This window comes from Labrus bergylta, chromosome 2, assembly GCF_963930695.1.
Source record: "Labrus bergylta chromosome 2, fLabBer1.1, whole genome shotgun sequence".
NCBI lineage: Eukaryota > Metazoa > Chordata > Actinopteri > Labriformes > Labridae > Labrus > Labrus bergylta.
In genome coordinates, this window is record NC_089196.1 from 20,594,280 (window position 1) to 20,601,582 (window position 7,303).

The following is a 7,303-nucleotide window of genomic DNA, read 5'->3' on the forward strand; positions in this document are numbered from 1 at the left end:
TCATAGTCTGCATAATGTCTTCATAGGCCAGGTATAAGCCTGGTATCACTTGTTAATTTGGGAAGAGGCAAAGTCTACAAATTGGGATTATCTGAGCTACCAGCTAAACTATTTAAATTCAACAAATATGTTGTCTTTTAACAATAAAAAAACAAGGTTGGTAGAGATCTGAATAATGATACTAAATACAACAACAAAAAGAATCATATTACGTTCTACTCTTTTATGTCCCGTCGTTTTTTCATTGGTCTTTGTGTTTTATTGACTGTTGTTACATTGTGGTTTGATCATTCAGCACTTTGGTCAATCTTTGTTGTTTTTAAATGTGCTTTATAAATTGGATTGGATTCACTGATGTCACAACATGTCCCAACAAGCTCTCTTGCATAAACTTTCATGTACAATTTGATTTCTTAAAGTAACATCTTACATTGGATCATCAGCTCAGTCTTAAAAGATGAGTCCCATCCTCTTTCAGTTCCAAAGTGCAGAACAAAGCGCTATAGGAACAGCTTTGTCCCAGCAGCCATTATAGAGTGGAACAAGTCATAGTGTGTGTGTGTATCGTGTTTTTCCTCTTTGCTGCTTGATGTGGTCCTTGTAATTTCATAAAGGTCTTGCATGGAGGGACAGAGAGATAGCAGGCTGGGAAGCTGCTGTCATGCTTCTCAGTGGTTCTTTATTCATTTACTATTTATTCTTTTATACAGATAAACTTGTTTTATTAATTGTACGATTGTTACCTGCACACGTTATGCACCTCAGCACTTTTACCCATGTACTGTTCATTTGCACTTTGTATGTGTTATATATTGTCTGTGTTGTATTAAGTGCCTCTCCCTGCAACCAAATCTACCTACGGGTATAAATAAAGTAACCTGAGCCTTCATGGTGATCTGATCCAGTTTTGACACTGGGATTTTGAAGGTTACAAGGTGACCCTGAAAGGTTGCGTCTTGACCTTGAATCAGCCTGCTTTAGTCAACAAACCAGTAATCTAACCATCACACACCCACAGAGACTACAATTGACCACTTGTTGCACAGATTACAGCAGATGTTCTCAAGGCAGCAGACAGAAGACAATACAATTATTTCCTATTCAACGAAATGTCAAAAAAGTCTAATTTACTTGAAAGATTTATGATGTTACACTTTTTCTCAAAGTTTTGTTAGGCTGTGATTTGCTCTCCCTTTATTTTTTAAGTCATGACCACTTTTTACTTCATATATTGATTAAACAACGTACATTCTCTTAATTTGATTGAAAACATATTAGGGACTGTAAATAGATTATGTATGCTCAGTTGTCAATCACAGACGACTGACAGCAATGTTAATATTGAATACAGACATGAAACAATGATTTTGTTTTACGTAAAAGGAATAACTGGCTATGGGGGGGATGAAAGTTAAAGAAACACTAACACTGTTCTTCTTTCATCATGTGATGGTCCTGTTGAATGCGGTTGTGACCAGCTGAAGAAACCCTTTGAGGGCCTCTAACTAAGACAGGAAGGGAACACAAATTGATATCCTGTCAAAAGTCTTAAAAGTTAAAAGAGGAATCAATTGATTGGACAAAACTAAGTGTTCACATTATCATTACATGCAATAACAACCATGAGCAGTAAAGAAAGGTTGGTTATCTTCACTCCTGAAGGAAGACTACTCAAGATGTTGGAAACTGGCTTAAGAGATAACTATACTTCAGCAAACCTAGGTCAGGTAGGTCACTCATGTGGGTAATAAGGCACTGCCGGTTCAGATCAAAGGTGGTCAAGTTTGAAGTCAAGGCTCTAGCTGGCCTGCCTATCAAGAGCACCACCATTGTTGATACACTGTTGGACAATAGATATGATTTATGGTAAGAAGTTTCTTTGAGACTTTGCAGCTTATCAGCACCTAAATCTATGCACAGTGAGAACATGCTAACATGTTTTTTTTTAGCAGAAACACACACACACACACACACACACACACACACACACATTATCACCATCATCATCATCACATGGTAACATGCTAATCAGGAAGCAACACAAAATTCTACTGAAGTTTGTGGGAACATCAGCGTTTCCATTATTAGTCACAGGTGCAAGAGGACATGCACGTAGGTTACCAAAGACAGAAGTCTTCATCTAGGGACAATGCATATGTCTTACACTCATGACTCTCACTCACTCTTGACATTATTCTCAGCTGAACCAAAGTGGCTGAACGTCCGTCCTACATTGGTGTCTACAGTAAGTATTTCTTAGATTGAGCCAGTCACAAACTAAAAAACAGCTGAAATGAAGTCAAATTTCTTTAATAGCGTAAGGCTTAAGCTAGCATGCTAACAAAATAGATCAAAAATAGCTGCAAGGCAAACATTTGTATCCCTTGGTGGAACCCGTGGACGAGCACCTGATACCAACACTCTGTGTGAGGAATGAAGGCAGGGGAGTCCTCGGGCTTTCAGGTGAAACTTGTATTTGCTACAGCACAGACACAGACACAGAGAAATAAGACACACACACACATACACACATAAAATCACGCACACACATAGAGGAGCAGCAGAGTCTGCTGTGCTCCGACTTTAACCTCCAGTGGATCTACAACAGCATCACAGCCGGGTTGCCCCTGGCAGAGAGACGGGAGAGGGAGAAAAACGACACAATATGAGAGGGGGGAGGGAAATAGAGGAAGATGGACAAGTGGAGGAACCGAGAGAGACAACTGAAAAGAAATAAGAGTGGGAAGTGGAGAAAAAAAAGGAAGTGGAGGGCAGAGAGGTGAGTAAACCAGCTGTCTTTCATCTAGCTCATCATTCAACAGTTGGGTCTGAACTTCATAAAGATCCTCTTCAGTTCTCAAGTTGTTTTTTTAATGAATCGAGAAAATGTTATGAAAACTTTCCCTTTGAATTGTATCACTACAAATATGCATATCCCTTAACACATGGTCTATTATTATCATAAATAAAGACAAAGAAATCCCTCATTATTATAATGTTGCCTCCCTTTGTTGAAACACTTATTATTTGTTGCAGGCAGAGTTTTGTTTTTTTACTCCCCAAAGTGTATTTCGACTTTTGTTGATTTGTTGTTATTCTGCCAGCAGTTGTACTTTCAAACTGTGTTTACATGTTAGGAAATAGGCTTGTTAGAGGAGAAGATTAATACCACTGTAACTTACATGTATACTATTGGGTCAGAAGGTTATGCGCATATTGTAGCATGTAGGCTAAAGGCAGTGGGGTGGAGCTGATGTAGTTCCTTCTTGAACCACAAAGTTTCATTTTGACATTTCTGTTAAAAAGAAAGTTAAATGGGTGACAATTAGGGGAGGTAATATACATTTTTCCGAGTGGAGGCTTTGGCTAAGTGGTAGCGTCAGTTGTCTTTAAACGAAAAGATCTGGGGCTCGAAGACCAATGTCCTGCAGCGTCCTTGGCCAAGACACTGAACATCAAATTGCTCACACCAGCGTGTGAATGTGGTGTGATGGTGTAAAGGTGACATGCGGTGTAAACGTGCTTTAAGTAGTCAGAAGACTAGAAAAGTGCTTTACAAGCTGAAGTCCATTAACTATTTATTCCATTTACAAGCCAGGCCTGAGAACCTGCTTATCTCTCGAAATACTAATAAGAGGAAACAACTATGGCTCTGTCTAAAGGGAACAAAACTACCATCACTATCACACCAGAATCATCAAATCATATCATGGTTGTTCAAAATATTTATAAACAGAAAAGAAGTTTTGGTCCAACTGATTTCTTTATGCTATGCAGAGCCACTTGCCTTTTGGATTCAACTCCAAAACATTTACACGTTAATGAAAAAAGTGCTATATAAATAAACTTTACACTTACTTTACTTACTCAATAATTGATGTTATTGTTTCACACTTGGAAGCAAAAAAAAGTTAAAACCTCATCCCTCAGATCCCACCCCAATGTCAAAGTATTTTTTGAACGATTACAAAATAATTTATAGCTAACATCATGCGCACTGTGCCGTGAGCTTTTATCACACAAATGGTCATGGAAGACAATGGGTGTTTTCTCAAAAAGATGTCTTAACGTATTCCTTTTAAAACGTTCTTTAAAAGGTTTCAAATCCTGTATCGCTGGTGTGTGACATTTACCTTTCTTGGATCATGGTCCCTTGCAGATAACAACCTCATGAAGGTGGCAAAAAAAGTGCATTTATAAGATTCACCACTAGATAGAGCTGTGTGAACATAAGTCTCACAGAGAGGAAAATTGAGAGGAATGGAGTCAACAAAGAACAGAGTAAAGGAGCATGAGAAAAAGAGTGATGACCAGAGCAAAAAAAAAAGAAAAAAAAAGAAATAAGAGAGGCGGAAATGCTTTTATTTTGGTCCCTGGTGGTTTAAACAGAGTCTCTAAAGGCTCCCCAAGCCTCAAACTCACCACCTGCGCCTCTCCCTCTCCAGGCCAAACACTCGCACATGCACACATACAGACAGGCACACTTAAACAAGCACACCCACACAATCTCAGAAAGAGGGCATTACCTTGAGTTCACCACTTAACAAAGCAGATAAGGCTCATAAATAAAGTGCTCAAGGATAAGCAAATTTTTTCCTTTTTTTTTCCGATTATAAAGTGATCATTTGGAATATGAATAGTGAAGATGGTAGCTGTGCATTTACATCTTACTTGTTGAAAGCATAGCAGTGGGAGAAAAGCTTTGCAGTGTGGAAATAAAGAAGTAATTTCTGATTTTGTTTTACATTTCAGGTGTTTAATATGGTGATGATATGAAACATTTGACCATAAATCTCATTGTTGGTAGCTTTGGAAATTGCAGTCCATCATATGAAAACAGCTGCTTGACCTCATTTTCTCAGTAACACTTCAGATTATCAAAACTACATTCTTGCATGTTGATGTAAACAATAAAAGATAAAACATACTCTCAGCACATACTCTCAGCTGTTCAAAATAACACAAAGTTGTAATATAGTACATAGCTCGGCCAAGCAGCGACCGGCAGTGAGTGAGAGATTGGCGTCCTTGTGTTGGCGTTTTTTTTGTGTGTTTTAACCTGATGTAGTGTCCGAAATTTTGCATTATTTCATAGATGTTTAAACGCTACAATCTTTTTACTGTTTTTCTTGTTGAGTTTGCGCCACAGTAATCTACAGTATGACTACTATTTCTACTCCCAAAACATGGGCTTGTTCATTGAGCTTCAATTTCACCCAATTACGTAGAAAATATCGCTGCATAGTGAAAAAAAAAATAATACCCTCAATAGATGTTACCATTTTGTAGGGTTTCTAACAGCACTGAGCCTATCAATGTTCAGCATATTAAGCTTTCTTTATTCAATAGTCATGGTGAGATGTCCATAAATTATACATAGCATTACCATTTCTTTTCGTGCTTCTGTTCAAAAGCACAAAGTGACCATAAAATGACAGTTGTAAATGCGTAACACCCTTATCCTTATCCTTATCTGTTGAACCTGTGATGACTTTACCTTAAGTCACCCAGCAGCCAAAGCAGCACTATGGATGTGTGTGAAGATTTTACCTCATAGTCAGAAATGCAGAATTTTGTCAATTATGCTGACTAGACAAAAAAAAACCTTTAAAGACAGGAAAATGAATAAAAAAAATAAAAAAGTGTGAGCAGTCGGCTGAGTTAACTCTGCAGATCAATCAAATATAACAAATATACAACATGTACAGTAGATCAGATATGGTATGCTTTTAACAATGTGGAGACAAAGTGGAGTTGCCATCCTGTTAAATAGATCAGTCTACTTCAGACAAAACAGTTAATGATAATGAGGGTAGATATGTCATGATAATAGGGACAATTGGAGGTACCAAAACAACACTGCTCAACATAAACGCCCTGAATGAAGGCCGTGCAGAGTTCTCTAAAAGAATTGCATCTTTAATAGTTGACTAGGCAGAGGGAACAATTTGAATGGGCAGAGACTTTAATTGTATTCTGAGCCGATCTTTGGATAGGCTCCCAGCTGTGGCAGGCCCTAAAGATCTAACAGACTGTTGTCAATGAAGGATGAATACGGCTTGGTGGATATCTGTTGTCACTTTCATCCCCGAGAAAACGAGTTTACTTTTGTGTCACAAGTGCATAGCAGCTATTCTAGGCTGGATTGGTTCTTGATATCTGGAATAGACATTTATAAGATTAGTGAATGCAATAAAGAACCAATTACATTCTCAGACCAAGCCCCTGTCACCTTGAAGATAAAGAGGACCAGTGGTATTGGAGACTTAATGCTTCACTATTAAACGATGAAGCAATTCAAACCAGAAACGCGCAAAGATTTTACAGCCTATCTTGTCACAAATGACAACAACACAACTTCTTTTCGATTCTCTGAGAGGGAGCCTAGCTGGCGATGAGTTGAAACATAACAAGTATTTCATCAAGATTTAAAAAAGAAAAGACTAGCTCAACAAGTTGAAAGAGAAATTATGAGATTGGAAAGAGAACACCAACAGTCAAAAAAGCAGGGAAGACTTTTTAAAAGAAAGAAAATTGGATAAATTGTTAACCTACAAAGCAGAGGGTGTATTGAGATATACAAATAGAAAATACTACAAACTGGGCAACAGAGCAAGTCGGTTTGCTGGCTTTCCAGATGCATAAAGCACAATCTAACAAGGAAGTGCACAAGATAAAAAGACCACGTAGTAATAAGATGTTATCCCAACCAAAAGATATTACAAAGGCATTTGTCTTACCATCTAGAGTTGTATGACTCTCACAAGCTAGAAAAACATGGAATCATTTTTCAACACAATTCAATTGGCAAGATTATCAGCAGATGAGGCTGATATGATTCCATCTCCTATTACAAAAGATATATCAAACTCAAAAATAATAAATCTCCAGGTGTAGATGGTTCCCAAGAGAGTATTGTAAAGCCTTTGTACACACTCACCCCAGCCTTATGTAAAGTTTATAATCATGACTTAACATAATGGTAATTCACATGGGTCATGGTCAGAAGCCGTAATAAGCTTAACAATGAAAACAAAGATCTGACCCAATGCATGTCCTACCGACCAATCAGTCTCCTCTGTTCAGACATGACAACCTTGACCTCTAGCACAGCAAGCAGATTACAAAAACACATTGAGTAACTTATCAGGCCAGATCAGAGAGGTTTGATTAATAACTGACAGGGAACTGACAATGTAAGAAGAGCGCTGAATTTACAATCAAATGCAGCCAAGAGAGAGACCTCGTCAATGGGTCTCTGCTTAAATGCTGAGAGGGCATTTGATAGGACTGACTTCACATT

At 38.0% G+C, this 7,303-nt stretch overlaps 1 long non-coding RNA gene across 1 annotated transcript; it reads right to left on the reverse strand.

Moving 5' to 3' along the window:
* Nucleotides 1–1,197: 1,197 nt before the first annotated feature.
* On the reverse strand, nt 1,198–7,055 carry LOC136177172 (uncharacterized). Its single transcript, XR_010664808.1, has 2 exons — nt 6,741–7,055; nt 1,198–1,840 (listed from the first exon to the last, which is right to left on the reverse strand). It is a non-coding gene; the product is annotated as an uncharacterized lncRNA (long non-coding RNA).
* Between the last annotated feature and the right edge of the window lie 248 nt (nt 7,056–7,303).